Raw genomic sequence first — 17,360 nt, 5'->3', positions numbered from 1 at the left:
TGTGTGTTTTCTATAGGTATTATCTTTGTGGTAGCCATTAGATTTACATAAAACATAAGTATGATGTATTTTAAGATTATAACAACTTTACTTCAATCACATACAAAAATTCTACACTTTTATTTCTCCCCACCACACACTTATTGATGACACATAACATCTTTTTACATTGTATATCCATTAATATACTTTTATTGTCATATTATTTTTAACCTCTTAACTTATATACCAGAATTGAAAGTGATTTATGCACTGCTGCTTCTATAGTACAATATTCTGTATTTGTCTATGTATTTACCTTTACTAGAGACCTTTATACTTTCTTTATAGTATTCTTTTATAGTGTTCTTTTTAGTGTTCTTTTATTTCAACATGAAGGACTCCCTTTAACATTTTTGTAAGACAGGCCTGGTAGTGATGGACTCTCTCAGCTTTTATCTGAGAAGGTCCAGATCTCTTTCAAATATGAAGGACATTTTTTTTCCAATATACTATTCCTTATTGGCAGGTTTTTTTTTTTTTTTCTTTCAACACTTTGGCAAGGTTTTTGTTTTTTTTTTTTTTTACTGAAAAACGTACTCATTGTATTATAAGGGTTTTATTTATGCTAAAAATCACTTTTTCTACTTTCAAAATGATTTGTTTTTAAGTTTTGACAATTTGATTATAATGTGTTTTGGTGTGGAATACTTGATTTATCCAATTTTAAGACTTTTGGGCTTCTTGAACCACATGTCCATTCTCCAGATTTGGAAAAATTTTGCCTGTTATACATTTCTTCATTAAAAAAAATATTTCTCCAGGTTCACAGAGGTATATTTGACAAGTAAATATTACATATACTTAAGGTGTACAACATGATGTTTTCATAATTATATGCCTTGTGAAATGATTATCCCAATTTAGCTGCTTAACATATTCATCACCTCACATAATAACAATTCTTGTGTGTGTGGTAAGAACACAAGATCAATTATCTTTGCCAAATTCACATATACAGGGAAACATTATTAACTACAGTCACCATCCTGTAGGTTAGTTCTCCAAACCTTATTTATTCTGTATAACTGAACACTTGTACACTTTGACAAACATCTATCCATTTTCTACACCCCTAGCCCTGGAAACACCATTCTGCTCTCTGTTTTTATGAATTTGACTTATTTAGATTCTATATATAAGTGATATGATGCAGTATTTCTCTTTCTATGCCTGGCTTATTTCACTTAGCATAATTTCCTCAAAGTTTATCAATGTCACCACATCTTTTTTATGGCTGAATTATATTTTCACATTTTCTCTATTCATTCATCCATCAATGGACATTTAAGATTAGTTCCTTATCTTAGCTATTATAAATAATGCTGTAGTGAACATAGGAGTGCTATATTTCTTCAAGATACTGATTTAATTTCCTTTGGATATATACCAAGAATTGTGACTCTGGATCATCATTTAGTAATTCTATTTTTAAGTTTTTGAGGAATCTTCATACTGTTTTCTTTTTTTTTTTTTTTTTTTTTTTTTTTTAAAGATTTTATTTATTTATTTGAGAGAGAGAGAATGAGAGAGAGCACATGAGAGGGGGGAGGGTCAGAGGGAGAAGCAGACTCCCTGCCGAGCAGGGAGCCCGATGCGGGACTCGATCCAGGGACTCCAGGATCATGACCTGAGCCGAAGGCAGTCGCTTAATCAACTGAGCCACCCAGGCGCCCCATACTGTTTTCTATAATAGATGTGTCGAATTTCATTCCCACCAACAGTGAACAAAGTTTGCCCTTTCTCCATTCTTATCAGCATTTATCTTATGTCTTTCTTATAATTGCTATTTTAAGAGGTGTGAGGTGATATTTCATTGTGGTTTTCATTTGCCTTTTCCTGATGATTAATGATGTCTACCTTTCATATACTTGTCCATTTGTGTATTGTCTTTAGAGAAATGTCAGTTCAGGCTCTTATCCCATTTATTTTGTTGTTTTTTAGCTATCAAGTTGTTTGAGTTCCTTATTTAGTTTTGATATTAGCCCCTCATCAGATATATGACTTAAAAGTATATTCTCCCATTCAGTAAGTTACCTCTTCACTCTGTTGATTGTTTTCTTTGCTGTGCAAAAGCTTTTAATTTGATATAATTGCATTTGTGTATTTGTGTTTCTGTGGCTTGTGCTTTTGGTGTCATATCCAAAAAATCATTGCCAAGACTAATGTCAAGAAGTTTTTGCTTATGTTTTCTTCTAGTTGTTTATAATTTCAGGCTGATGTTTAAGTGTTTAATCTAGTTCGAGTTAATTTTTGTATATAATGGGTACTAATGGTCCAGTTTCATTCTCTGTGGATATTCAATTTCCCGAACCATTTGTTGAAGAAATTATCTTTTCCCTATATTGTGGTCTTAGCATCCTTTGTAAAGATCAGCTGATCAGGCATTTATTTGGAGGCATTCTATTCTATTCAATTAGGAAATATGTCCTTTTTATGCCAGTACCATACTGTTTTGGTTACTATAGCTTTGTAATATAGTTTGAAATCAGGAAATATCATGCCTCCAGCTCTGTTCTTCTTTCTCAAGATTACTTTATCTATTTCAGTCTTTTCTGGTTCCATATGAATCTTATGATCGTCTTTTCTATTTCTGTGAAGAATATCATTGGATTTTGATAGAGATTGCAATGAATCTGTAGATTGTGTAGATTACTTTGAATAGTATGAACATTTTAATATTAATTCTTCCAATCCAAAAACATGAGGTGCATTTCTATTTGTATCTTTTGTAGTTTCCTTCATCAATGTTTTGTAATTTTCAGTGTACAGATTTTTTTGTTTTTTGGTTTGGGTTTTGTTTTTTTTTAATCTCTTTGGTAATTTATTCTTAACTTTAAATATTTTTTTGCCAGTATTGTAAATGGTATTGTTTTCTTCTTTTCCTTTTCAGATAGTTCATTGTATATAGAAATGCAACGAGTTTCTGTATGCTACAGATTTGCTGAGTTTTTTATTAGTTCTAACAATTTTCTCTTGACTTTCTAAGGTTTTCCACATATGTGATCATCTCATCATCTGCAGAGTTAATTTTACTCAATTTGAATGACTTTCCTTTCTTTCTTTCTTTTTTCTTTCTTTTTCTCTCTCTTTCTTTCCTTCTTTCTTTTTAATCTAATTGCTCTTGCTAGGTCTTCCTATACTGTATTGAATAGAAGTAATGATAGTGGGCACTCTTGCCTTGTACTATATCTTCGAGGTAAAGCTTTTAGATTTTCCCCCACTGATTATATTATCTGTGGGATTTTTCATATACAGCCTTTATTGTGTTAAGGTAAGCTCTTTCTGTACCTAGTTTGTTGAAAGCTCTAATCATGAATAGATGTTGAACTTTATCAAAAGCTAAACTGAATCAAAAAGAAATAGAAAACCTAAACAGACTAATAACAAATAAGGAGATTAGATCAAAAATCAAAAGTCTCCTAACAGTGAAAAGCCCAGGAACAGATAGTTTCATTGGTGAATTCTACCAAACATTTAAAAAAGAATTAATACCAACTCTTTTTACTATTACAAAAATAGATGAAAACAATTCCAAACTCATTTTATAAGGCAAGTATCGCCTTGATACCAAAGCCAGAAAAAGACAACACAAGAAAAGAAAACTACAGGCAAATATCCTTGATGAATATAGATGCAAAAATTCTTAATAAATGGGGGCAAATTGAATTCATTAGTACATTAAAAGGATTATACACCATGTCCAAATGGGATTTATTCCTTAGAAGCAAAGATGTTTCAATGCATACAAATTAACTGATGTGATACAACACATTAGCAAATAAAAAAAAAAACAACTCATAATCATCTTGAGAAAAGGCACTGGCCATTATTTTCCTCAGTAAATTTTTTCTCCTTTCTCTCCTTTCTGTTTGGGACTCCTATAATGCATATATTGATCTATTTTATGAAATCTCCTAAGTCCCTAAGCTTTCTTCACTCTTTTTCATTCTTTTTTGTTTTTGCTTTTCTGATAGGATAATTCTAAATGTCTTCCCTGTCTTTGAGTTTGTTGACTCTCTCTTCTAGTTGATAGTCTGTTATTATACCTTTCTAGTTAATTTTTCAGTTTGGCTATTTTATTTTTCAGCACCAAAATTTCTGTATTTTTTTCTATTTGAAAATTTCTAACTTATTCATAAATTGTTTTTCAGAACTCAGTGATGATCTTTATGATCATAATTTTGAATTCTTTGTTAGGTAATGAAACCCTCTTTTCTTTGATGTTGGTTTATAGAAACTTATTTTATTTCTTTATCTGAGCTTTGTTTCCCTGTTTGTTTGTTTTTAAAATACCCTCAACAATGTTGGTACCTGCATATTTGAAAAAACAGCCCTTTTCTCAGTTTCTATGGACTGGATTCATATTCATATATGGGAAGACCTTCACCAATTAGCCTGGCTAGAGATTCTGGTGGACCTCTCAAAACTTTTTGGTGGATGTGTCTTTTTTCTAAACTTGTCTGTGTAAATTTGTAATTTGCTCGTTTATTTTTTCAGGAGTTTATGATATCTTGCTCCCTCTCATGTCTGTTTGCCATCTTGCAAGTCCTCTGGAGAAGCAACATTCCACTAGTTCTTTTCTGTTGTTCTCAGTGGTCTCCAGGCATTTAGAGTATACTAAGTCCTGTCAGTACTGAGACAGGCAAGACAGAAACCAATCCCTTGGGGACCTCCCTGAAAAGTCTGAATGTTAGATACATGTTTTATTTTTTCTCTTTCTTTCTTGCATGCTTCAACTCTTTCCTTTCCTAGGGAGAAGGAAGGATTTGGGTGTTCTCGCTTGCTCTGTGCTGAACCAGGAAGCACTTTGGCTAGTAGAGCATGCTAATGCAAACTGCTGACTGTGTTCTCAAGTGTTCCCCACCCTGGGGCCCTTTCCTATGAGTGCTCATACTCAGTCAGTACAATAACCAGCCCCTCAGGCAGCCCCCTAAATAGTCTGAACTTTGGACATATGGTTCAGTCCTCTCCTTCCCTTCTCAGGGAGATGCTAGGAATTCTGGTTTTTCTCCTAATTGTGTGGCACTGAGTAGGGGGAAAAGATTATGATGAAGGTGTCATGAATTTTTTTATTGTCTTCATTTTGACTTTCCAGCCCCCCACTCCCCCATCTCAGAGCCTTTCAACAGGTTTGTGGATTTCTAACAAAAGGAATTTGTCCATGTTGTTGAATCAGCATGTTTGTGAGAGCAAGGAGGGTCCAGGGTTTCCTTTTCTATCGCTTGCTGATTCAGATACAGTAACTTTGAGAAAAACAAAACCTTCCAAAACTGACCTAACAACAAATGAAAAATTGGAATAGTCATATATTTGTTAAATAAATTAAAACCATAATTTGAAATTTCTCCATAAAATAAACCCTTAGGCCCACATTGTTTCATTAGTATATTCTATGAAAAATTTAAAGCAAAAATAATATCAATCTTACCCAAATCCATTCAGAGAATATAAAAAAAGGAAATACTTCTATGCTTATTTCTAAAACCTGTGTAATCTTGATATCAAAATCTGGCAAGGACACTAAAAAAAAAAGAAAGAAAACTAAAAAAATAGAAAAGAAAATTCCAGAACATAAAATTTTAAATAATTAACAAAGTATTAGCAGATGAAATCTAGCAATATATAACATGTTATTCTTGTTATGTGAGAGTACACTTATCTAGATGAGCACTGAGTGATATATGGAATTGTTGAATCACTATAATGTATACCTGAACTAAAATAACACTGTATGTTAACTACAATGGAATTAAAATTTAAAAAAGAAAGAAAGAAAGGGGAAAAACTTTAAAAATACATATTATGACCAAGAGAGATTTAGCCTAGGGATGAAAGATAGCTATAACGTTCATAATTAAAAGTATTAAGTAGAAAAACTATATAATCTTCATGATTTCAAAATGTGTTCAATAAGGTTCAAAACCAATTAAAAAATATTCATTCCACTCATGAAAGAAAAAAACTTCTTCAATAAGTAAATAGTATTCATACAATATATATATTCTGATATTCAAATATTGAATGCTTTTCTCTAGGTCTAAAACAAGGCAAGGACATGGGCCCCATTCGTTGTCATAGAGGAACCAATTAATGCACTAAATTAGACAGATAAATAGATCAAAGTAGGAAATCAAATAGTCTTTATTTGCATATGACATAATTGTATATGCAGAAAATCTAAAAGAGTATACAAACCATTTATTAGAACAATTAAGTGAATCTGAAAAGGTCAAGGGACAACATGCAAAAATCAATTGTACTTATACACCAGAAAGAAAAAAAAAACTATTAGAAAATGAATTTAAAGGAGATTACAGTCTATAAAAACATATCTAGAAACAATTTCCAAGACTTCCACAGTAAATGCTAATCAAATCTTTTTTACACAACTTGAACAGATAACTAAATTGATGGAGTTGTACTTATATTCATAAATTACGAGTCTCAAAATAAGATATAAATTCTCTTCAAATTGATCTAAAGATTCAATGCAATGACAATCAATAACCAAGGAGGCTTTTGATTGTACTTTTGAAAAATAAAATGCAGAGGATCTGGAATAGCCAAAAAATCTGTTAAAAAATAGTTATTTCAATGAATGGTATTGGAACAACTGAATATTCATATACAAAAAAATTAAAAAGAAAGAAAAGTTTTTATTCAACAATATAAAAATTAATTGAATGTGAATCATAAAACAAAATGCAAAAACTTTAAAATTTTCTAGCAGAAAACAAACTAGTCTTCATGAACTTGGTGTAGGCAAAATTTTCATAGATATAACACTGAAATGTCCCAAACATGAAAAAAGCTGATATATTGATCTTTAAAATAAAAAATCCTTCATCAAATACACCATTAGAAAGTAAAAAAACAAGCCAGAGATAGGAGAATACTACATGTACATGAAACAGTATTTGTATCCAGAATGAATCAACAACTCCTACAAGTCAATAATAAAAATTATATTAAATTTTTACAAAAGTTTACCAAGTCTCAAATCAGCACATCAGAAAAGATATCTGAATAGCAATTATTATCATAAGGAAAATGCAAATTGAATCCACAGTGTGATACCACTTAATTCTACTAAAATAGCAAGGAAAATGTTGGTGAGAATGTGAAGCAACTATAAATTTCATAATGCTGATGAAAATGTAAAATGGAAAGCCACCTTGGAAAACTATGTAGCATTTTCTAAGTTATTACATAACAATTCCACTCTTAGCAAAATACCTCAGAAAAATGAATTCAAATATCCACACAAAGACATGGACCAATGTTCACAGAAGCTTTACTTATACCTGTCAAAAGCTGGAAACAAATTAAATGCTTATTAATGGTTAAGGAGAATGGTTAAACAACAAAATCGGTATATTTATATAATGAAAAATTATTGAGGAATAAGAAGAACAAATTATTAATAATGCAACATAGATGAATCCCAAAACACTATGCTGTGTGAAAGAAGCCAGATCCCTAAATATGATTCCATTTGTATTAACTTTAAGACCAGACACAATTAATCTATGGTGATAAAAATAAAAATAGTGGCTGACTCTGGGTGAGAGGGGATTGAAAAGAGGCAAAGGGAACATTCTAAATGATGTAAATTTTCTCTATCCTAATCTATGTGATGGCAAATCTCATTAATCTTATAAAGTAAGGCTGTTATTTATTCTATCAATGGCTCCTTGAGTGTCAGCACCTGCCTTGTTTGTTTTGAACTTTTATCTAGCTATTTCCCATTCTGGGTATCCATTCTCAATATGTGTGTTGAAGCAGTAAGTCTCATGATGACTTCCCTATATTATCCCTTTCCTCTTTTCCACATTGATCCAGTTACATTCAAATTATCCAATGTGAATTCTTCCAATGTACTACAAACTACCTCACTCATGACAATAAAGGTATTTTCCCATTGCCCATAGGTCATTCCTCTGCTTCTTCCTTGCCTACAATGATCAAACTTTGGGCTTTTGGTGACTGTCTGGCCATCTGAGTCTACTTTGCCTCCCTTTTTAGAACCTGTGAGTATAATAAATCCTTTAATTTTATATGCCTTTCAGAGTGTAATTTTACAGCCGCACTGGAATGATCCTTAAAGAACCCACAAGGGGGAGTTACTCTTCCATTTACAACACAAATCCCTAACTTAAAATTTATGTACTTTCCTGTGTATGAATTATATACCTATTAAGTCCTGTTTCCATATGAAATTAAATACTGAAGAAATAGTGTTCAAGTGTTCTTATAGACTTTTAATGTGAATAACTGCTATTTCATTCCTAACTTTATTTCCAATTATGTAATAACAAAAAGTTGTAAGTATAATGGTAGTTCTCTGTATGCATTAATCGCTTATTCACACACATATATGTGTATAGTTTTTTAATAATATTTTTTCTAAATCACATATATTTAAAAATAAATAGACGTATTGGAAATTAAATGTACGTTTGTTGACTCTAATAATAAAAATGTGATATTTTATATTTTATCCACTTTTATTTTTCTAGTAAATAATTTGTATTGTATTTTTCAAAAGTGGTAGTTTTATAGGATTGAAAATAAAAAGGATATCTAATTCTTTACCATAAATAATTTGAGAAGTACTTATTTACAACACATAATTGTACAAGAATTAGCATACAAAATATTAAGAACTACAGATCAGTGAGTAACTATAAACATCTCCAATCAAAATTAGCCAAAAGACACAATTATTTCACAGAGTAGAAAATACTGCTTGCCTTAAACATCTGAATAGATGGTTAATCTTACTGAGTAATAATAAATTGCAAAGTTGAAAAAAAGAAAAAAAAAACTCTGAGAAGGCTAATATTATATGATTCCAAGTATGTGACATTCTGGAAAAGGCAAAAGTATGAAAACAATAGAGACTAGTGGTTGACAGAAGTTTGCGGGGGGTGCAGAATTGATGAGGCATGGGAATTTCTAGGAAGTGAAGTTGTTCTATATGATACTGTAATGATGGACACTTTTGATTATATATTTATTGAAACCCATGGAATGAACAACATAAAGAATAAACCCTAATCAACTGTAACAAAAGCACTGACCAATACAAGATATAAATAATAGGGAAACAGTATGGAATCAGAGTAGAATTGGGGAGAGGGGGAACTCTGCATTTTCTGATCATTTGTTAAACCTAACTCTGCTCTAAAAAATGAAACATAAGTTCAAAAAGGACATACACACAATGAAATACCATTTTACATTAGCCAGTTAAAATTACAAACACTATCAAATATTTGATGAGGTTGAAGAATATCTCAACAAAAATATGATGAGACATTCTTACACACTATTGGTTGAAAAATGTTTTGGCAGTAGTATCTTGCAAAAAGTGCGCATTTTCATGTTTATATTCAATAGTTCTCCTCTTCTACATGTATAACTTTAGTCATTCTCAATCAGGTGCAACTTCTTCCCTAAGGGGACATTAGGTCATGTTGGGAGACATTTTTGGCTGTTAGAATTGGACAGAGGCACTACTGGTATCGAGTGTGTGGAGGCCAGGGATGCTGCTGGACATCCTAAAGTGCATATGACAGCCCCGCACCAGACCAAGGGAGACGTGGTCCAAACGTGAATGAGACAGGGCGCCTGGGTGGCTCAGATGGTTAAGCGTCTGCCTTCGGCTCAGGTCATGATCCCAGGGTCCTGGGATCGAGTCCCGCATCGGGGTCTCTGCTCCTTGGGAGCCTGCCTCTCTCTCTCTCATGAATAAATAAATAAAATCTTAAAAAAAAAAAATGTGAATGAGACAAAGGTTGAAAAATTCTGCTTTAGATAACCTCTTTTATAGATTCACCAGCAGATTTTTATAATACTGTTCTTCATAGCAAAAACAAGAAAACAAATAATTAAAAAGAAACAACAGCCTATAAATAGCTTTTATGTACAGAAACATGAAAATGAATAAAGTGTAACATATTTATAGATTGAATACAATAAAGCAGTGAAATTTAAACATATCAATATGGATCAATGTTGCAAAGATACTGATCATTGAAAAAAAGGAAACTGTGACACATGCAATAGAATATCATTTTCAAATTTCAAAAATAAGTAATAGTAAACAACATATGGTTTAAGATTACATGCAAACTTTGTAAAACTAAAAAAAAATAATGATTAAAAATGCATTCATATCTATTCAGGTCCTCTACTTATTTTATTAATCATATTGTTTGCTTTTTTGGGTGTTCAGTTCTTTATATATTTTAGATATTTAGACCTTCTCAGATATATCATTTGCAAATATCATCTCCCATTGAGAAGGTTGCCCTTTTGTTTTGTTGATGCTTTCCCTCACTGTGCAGAGCTTTTTATTTTGATGTAGTCTCAATAGTTTATTTTTGCTTTTGTTTCCCTTGCCTTAGAAGACATATCTAGAAAAATGTTACTAGGGCCAATGTCAGAGAAATTAATGCCTGTGCTCTCTTCTAGGATTTTTATGGTGTCAGGTCTCACATTAATATCTTTAATCCATTTTGAGTTTATTTTTGCATATGGTTTTATTCTTTTACATGTAGCTGTCTGGTTTTTGTAGCATCCTTTATTGAAGAGACTGTCTTTTCCCCATTGTATATTCTTTCTTCCTTTGTCATGGATTAATTGACCATAATAACTGTGTGTTTATTTCTGGGCTCTCTACTCTGTTCCATTGATCTAGGTGTCTATTTTTGTGCCAGTGTCATACTATTTTGATTACTATAGCTTTGTGGTATATCTTGAAATCTGGAATTGTGATAAGGAAGATGTGGTACACACGCGCACACACACACACACACACACACACACACACACACACACAGAGGAATATCATGTAGCCATAAAAAAGGATGTGATCATGCCATTTATGACAACATGGATGGACCTAGAGGCTATTATGCTAAGTGAAATAAGTCAGACAGAGAAAGACAAATACTATGACTTCACTCAGCTGTGGAATCTGAAAACAATGGATAAAAACCAAAAAGCAGAATTAAACATGAAAACACAGGGAACAAAATGATGATGGCTAGAGGGGAGCATGGTGAGGGGGATGGGCAAAATGGGTGAAAGGGAGTGGGAGATACAGGCTTCCAGCTACGCAATGAATAAGTCATGGGAATAAAAGGCACATGGTAAGGAACACAGTCAATGTAACAGACAGATGGTAGCTACACTTGTGGCGAGCATAACATAATGTATAAACTTGTTGAGTCACTATGTTGTCATCTGAAACTAATGTAATGTGTGTCAACTACACTCAAATAAAAAATTTAACAGGAAAAAAACGACACACACTGTTTCTCTGAAACAGGAATGGGGTTCTTGGGGAATGTGATTGAGAAAGAGCATCCAGTTTGGGTATTTGGCAATGTTCTATTTATCTATAGGTTTCTTTTAGTATTAACCTTTATTACTTAAATGCAGTCTTCATATGTTCACTTGTCTTTACCAACATTTCATGATAAAAATATTTAAAATGGGCGCCTGGGTGGCTCAGTCGTTAAGCGTCTGCCTTCAGCTCAGGTCATGATCCCAGGGTCCTGGGATCGAGCCCCGCATCGGGCTCCCTGCTCAGCGGGAAGCCTGCTTCTCCCTCTCCCACTCCCCCTGCTTGTGTTCCCTCTCTCGCTGTGTCTCTCTCTGTCAAATAAATAAAATCTTTAAAAAAAAAAATATTTAAAATGTAAAAAAGAAAACAAACAAAAAACAAACAAATATTAAGTGAAAGATACAGTGATAAATAAAAAGAGATTTCCTCAAGAACATGTTCCTGAACCCCGTCTTTGTATATTTGCCTCTCACAATACTTTATATTCTTGGCCCCTATGTAAAATATTACAGGATCTACTTGGTAAAATATTTAGAAGGTTGGGTTGGCAACCTGGCATTCCCTTTAGCATTAGAATCAAGTAATGAACTCAGAGAGATACTTCCACATATGTTTTTATGAATTTATTTAAAAGGAGATTAAATGATAATTTCCTATTGCAATTCTCAGAATTTTGGTTGAAGCTCAAAGTAATTCACTAATTTTTTATGTAGCTGTATAAGTTATGCTATTTATTATGGACATTAATTACTACCTTTTCTATACCAAACATCTGTGCTTGGTTCCTTTTCCCCTTTCCCTGTTTTATTCTTATTGCATATTGCTTTTCACTTTTCCTTTTATTATTTAATATGTGGAGATTTCTAAGTACAGTTAAGTTGGGATCTCTGACTAAAAATGTATTTGCTGCATTTAAAAGTTCTCTCTTGAGTGTGGGGTGTTTGAGCTATAAACAAACGGAGATATACCAGCATAAATTTCACAGAATTGTCACAACATGTAACTAGTTTGTAGAAATCCTCTCCTGGAAACTCATGTAACTTGTTAAACCCAAGAGTGAAAGAAAACAAAAAAACAATCAAACAAAACCAATGCTTTGTAAACTCTTAAGAGAGGCTCCATAGCGTAATGGTTTTAAAATCATGGACTCTGGAACCAGACTGCTTAAACTCAAATCTTGTCTTTCCACACTTACTTTGTGAACTTGGACAATTACTTAGATCCCGCATTTCTTATATTTCTCATTAGAAAAATAAGAGTAATAGCATACATACCTTTTAGGATGATTGCAAGGATGATATGGGTTAGCAATTATAAATTGTTTAGAAAAAAGTGAATAAAATATTGATGACTATTTGATTTACATGGCATTCTTTCAAAAATTTCATAAGAAAAAATATATTTACTCTATTACTTTGTACTTCTTTTTAGTTGAAATTTCCAACAACAAAAAAGTGGCTCATAGTCTCACTTAAATATTAATATGTTTTAATTGACTGTAGCTTTGTAGTGATGTTCCTTTTTTCATTCCTGACATTAGATATTTGCTCCTTTATTTTTTCTTTATTATTCTTATCCGGGGGTCACATTTTTTTTTTCAAAAATATGTATAGATTTTTCTATTTTATTAATGTCTTCACTTATTCCTTTCACATTTTTTTTACATTTTTTGAGATTAATACATTATTTTTCCAAAATCATGAGATAGATGCATAGTCTTTCTTTTTAAATAATTTATGCATTGTAGATTATACATTTCCCTCTGAATATGCCTTTAGCAGCATCCCAGAAATTTTATGTTTTTTTTTTTTATCATTATTCAAGTCAAATAGTTTCTAGTTTCCATTTTGTTGGGTTTCTTTTTTGATCTATGAATTATATAAACTATGTCTTCATTTTCAAACATACAGAGATTTTCCAGTTAACTTTTTGTTATTTATTTATTTTACCTTGGTTAAAAAATATGTTCTGTAGGATTTAATCTTATGAAATTTTTGAGACTTTATTATGCACCTGCATATACGTATATGGTCAATTTTTGTAAATATTCCATTGTACTTGAAAATAATAGGTATTTTGAAATTGATGAATTTGATATTCTATACATCTTAATTAGATCAAGTTCATTAACCCTGTTTTTATTTATTTTATTTTTTTTAAAGATTTTATTTATTTATTTGACAGAGAGAGACACAGCAAGAGAGGGAACACAAGCAGGGGAAGTGGGACAGGGAGAAGCAGGCTTCCCGCGGAGCAGGGAGCCAGATGTGGGGCTCCATCCCAGGACCCTAGGATCATGACCTGAGCTGAAGGTAGACGCTTAATGCCTGAGCCACCCAGGTGCCCCGCATTAATCCTGTTTTTAAAATTGCTTATATATTTAATTATTTTTGACTAGCTGTTCTGTTAGTGAGATTTTAAATAAAAACAAAAATTTGCAGTCTAATTATGGGTTTGTCTCTCCACCTTTTGTGTTCCATCTCCATCAGTTTTTGCTTTACATGGTTTGAGACTATGTTGTCCAATATATAGAAAATTTAGTATTGTTATATCTTCCTGGTAAATTAAACACTTTCTGTTATAAAATATTCCCCTTTTATCTCTGTGATAGTTTATGTCATCTTGGCTTAGCCATTGTACCTGCTTATTCAATTATATTTCTGATTTTTATATTTCAAACAGCATATAAATATGATGCTTTCAAAAGTCCAGTCTGATAATCTTTGTAATTTTAAGTTGGAAGGTTTAGTTCATTTACATATAATGTAATTACTGATATGTATGATTTTAAATCCACTGTTAAACTATTTATTTTGTTTTGTTTCTTCTTTCTTTTTCTTTCTTTCTTTCTTTCTTCTTTCTTTCTTTCCATCTTTATTTCTTTATTTTGAGAGAGAGTGTGTGAGTGAGCAGGGGAAGGCTCAGAGGAGGAAGGAGAGAAGGTGGGAAAGAATATCAAGCAGTCTCTGCATTGAAAGTGGAGCCCAATGTGGGGCTTGATCTCGTGACATTGAGATCATGATCTGAGCAGAAATCAAGAGTCAGATGCTTTACTGCTGAGCCAACCAGGCACTCCTAGCATCTTTTTTTTTTTTTTTTATTGTTGTCTGTTGTATTGATTAAGATTTATTTATTAATCAGTTTTTCCCATCTATTGGCTTGTTGCTTTTCATTGTTACATTATTTATCTGTTGTTAGTAGCCCTGGAGATTAAAACAAATGCATGTAAGTTTTCAAAACCCTTATAAATTAGTTCTTACCAGAAAATGCAAGGAATTTAATGACATTTCTATCCCTCCTCATATTTATGCTGTTGTTGATATATATTTCTAGTTCAATCTATCTAAATAATTATTTTTCATTTGTTGTTATTTCTGAAATTAGTTTTCCTCTGCAAAAATAAACACAGAAACAGAAAACCTTAATTTTTCCTTGATTGTGGGCTAGCTGGTAAGAGATTCTAATCTTTTGTTTGGTTAACTGAAAATATTTTTATTTTATTTATATTCTTGAGTATTATTTTCTGTGAATATATAATTATGATTTGATTTTTTTTCTCAGCACTTTTAAGATATTATTCCATTGTCTTCAGGTCTCAATTGTTTCTTTGAGAATTTATCTGCCAGGCTGTTTAGCTCCTTTGAAGATAACTTGTTATATTTTTTCTAATTTTAAAATTTAAAGATTTTTTGGATGCCTGGGTGGCCCAGTTGGTTAAGCATCTGTCTTCAGCTCAGGTCATGATCTTGGAGTTCTGGGATGGAGCCCCACATCTGGCTTCTTCCTCAGTGGGGAGTCTGCTTCTCCTTCTCCCTCTGCCCCTCCTCCAGGATCATGCTCTCCCTCTCAAATAAATAAATAAAATCTTGAAAGAAAAATAAAATAAACTTTAAAGACTTTAATCTTTTTTTTTTTTTTTTTGCTGTTTTACTATTGTGTCTATAGGTTTCTTTTAATTTAACCCTTTTAAATAGTGTTTTGTCTATTTGTGACTTAGAGTCTTTTACCATGTTTAAATTTTTTTCAGCCTTATTGCTTCTCTCTACTTTCTATCTTTTCATCCTTTGAGACTCAGACTGCATCTATGCTGGATTTCCTCACTTTACCCTCTCTCTGTGTGTTTTATTCTATTTCTCTCTCTCTTTTCCATCTTTTTTTTTTCTTCCTCTTCAGGATTTAATCTGTATTTTCTTCAGCTATAACTGCAAATTCATTAATTCTCTTATCAATGATTCTAATTCCAGCATATTCATTTGGTTTTCACATTTTCTGCAAAATTTCCCGATATTGTCTTTTATTTTTTGAATATATTAAACAAATTACTTTTAAAGTCTGTGTTTCCTTTTTCTTTTATCTAATTCCCCGTGGGTCTATTCTATAGTTTGTTGCTTTCATGATATTACACAGTGTGCCTGATTATTTAGCTAATAACTGTCAGATGTCTATAAAAGTGACAAAAATACTTAGGGGTACTTCTTTCAAGGGAGTATTTAATTTTGTTTTGTTCAGGCAACTAGAAGCATAGAAAATCCTGAACTACCTTAACTTCTTAGGGCTATCATGAGGATTTCCTCGTAAGACTATAATAAATGTTACATTAGTTATTATAAACAAAATTTTAAAATTCCTGACACAAATAAGTGCTCAGAAAATTTTTTATATTATTAATGTAAACAAAAAAACATAGAAAACATAATCACCAAAACATTAATGGTGAATGTCAGTGGATATTGATATTTCAATATTTCTTCATTCTTCTTGTATGCTCTTGATCACTTTACTTTTTTAACTGAAAAATCTTTTATTTAAAACAAAGCTGCTCTTGGGCGCCTGGGTGGCTCAGTTGGTTAAGCGACTGCCTTCGGCTCAGGTCATGATCCTGGAATCCCAGGATCGAGTCCCACATCGGGCTCCCTGCTCAGCGGGGAGTCTGCTTCTCCCCCGTCTCATGCTCTCTCTATCTCATTCTCTCTCTCAAATAAATAAATAAAATCTTTAAAAAAATAAAAAATAAAAAAATAATAAAACAAAGCTGCTCTTTACATAAACTAGCATAACATAATGGCAAAGAGAAACTTGGATTATCATATATGATCACATGTTATCAGGGAAAAAAATTGTGTTTATCATGGTCCTGAATAAAAGTCCTTTTCTAGGTCTATTCACAATAGTTCTGGTATTGTGCCCTATGAAACAAGATAACAGGATTTCCAGACAGAAATGTTCACCAGGCAATTGGAAATGTAGTTTATAGCTGTGGAGATAAGTCAGGCAGTACATGACCAAGTCATCAAAACAGGTGATACATGTAAGGCAGACAGATTCATATCTGTCAGAGCTGGGAGGCTATAGAGCAAAATGCTGAGTTTTGACTTTCAGGAGCTTTCTTCCACAATGACCTGGCCACAGGTAAAAAGCTAAAGAAAAAGATAAAGACTCTACTGATGATAGTAAAATTAAGATGTTTTTCTGAAGGGGTGCCTGGGTGGCTCAGTTCATTAAACATCTGACTCTTGATCTCTGCTCAAGTCTTGACCTCAGGGTCATAAGTTTAAAAAAAAATTTAAAAAGTGTTTTTTTGACACCATGTGAAAAGGGATTTTCAGTGAGATATGGTTATTACTGAAGAAAAATCAAGATAAATGAGGACTGAGGATCAATTGAGAATGTAGTTTCAGAAATATGAAAAGGGTAAAAGTGTGTAGAAGGAGATAAATAAGCAGAGAATAAAGTAGGATACTAAAATATTATTGTTTCTGCAGTCAAAGGTAGGATGGATTTCTTAAAGATTTATTTATTTATTTATTTATTTATTTATTTATTTATTTATTTATTATAGAGAGAAGGTGTGTGAGCATGCACGAGAACGGGAAGGGGCAGAGGAAGAGGACTGAGCGCAGGGCCTGAAGTGGGGCTCAATCTCATGACCATGAGATCATGACCCTGAGATCATGACCTGAGC

Source organism: Halichoerus grypus, chromosome 3 (assembly GCF_964656455.1).
Source record: "Halichoerus grypus chromosome 3, mHalGry1.hap1.1, whole genome shotgun sequence".
Classification (NCBI taxonomy): Eukaryota; Metazoa; Chordata; class Mammalia; order Carnivora; family Phocidae; genus Halichoerus; species Halichoerus grypus.
The sequence above is the reverse complement of the archived record's forward strand: the minus strand, read 5'-3'. Positions refer to the sequence as shown.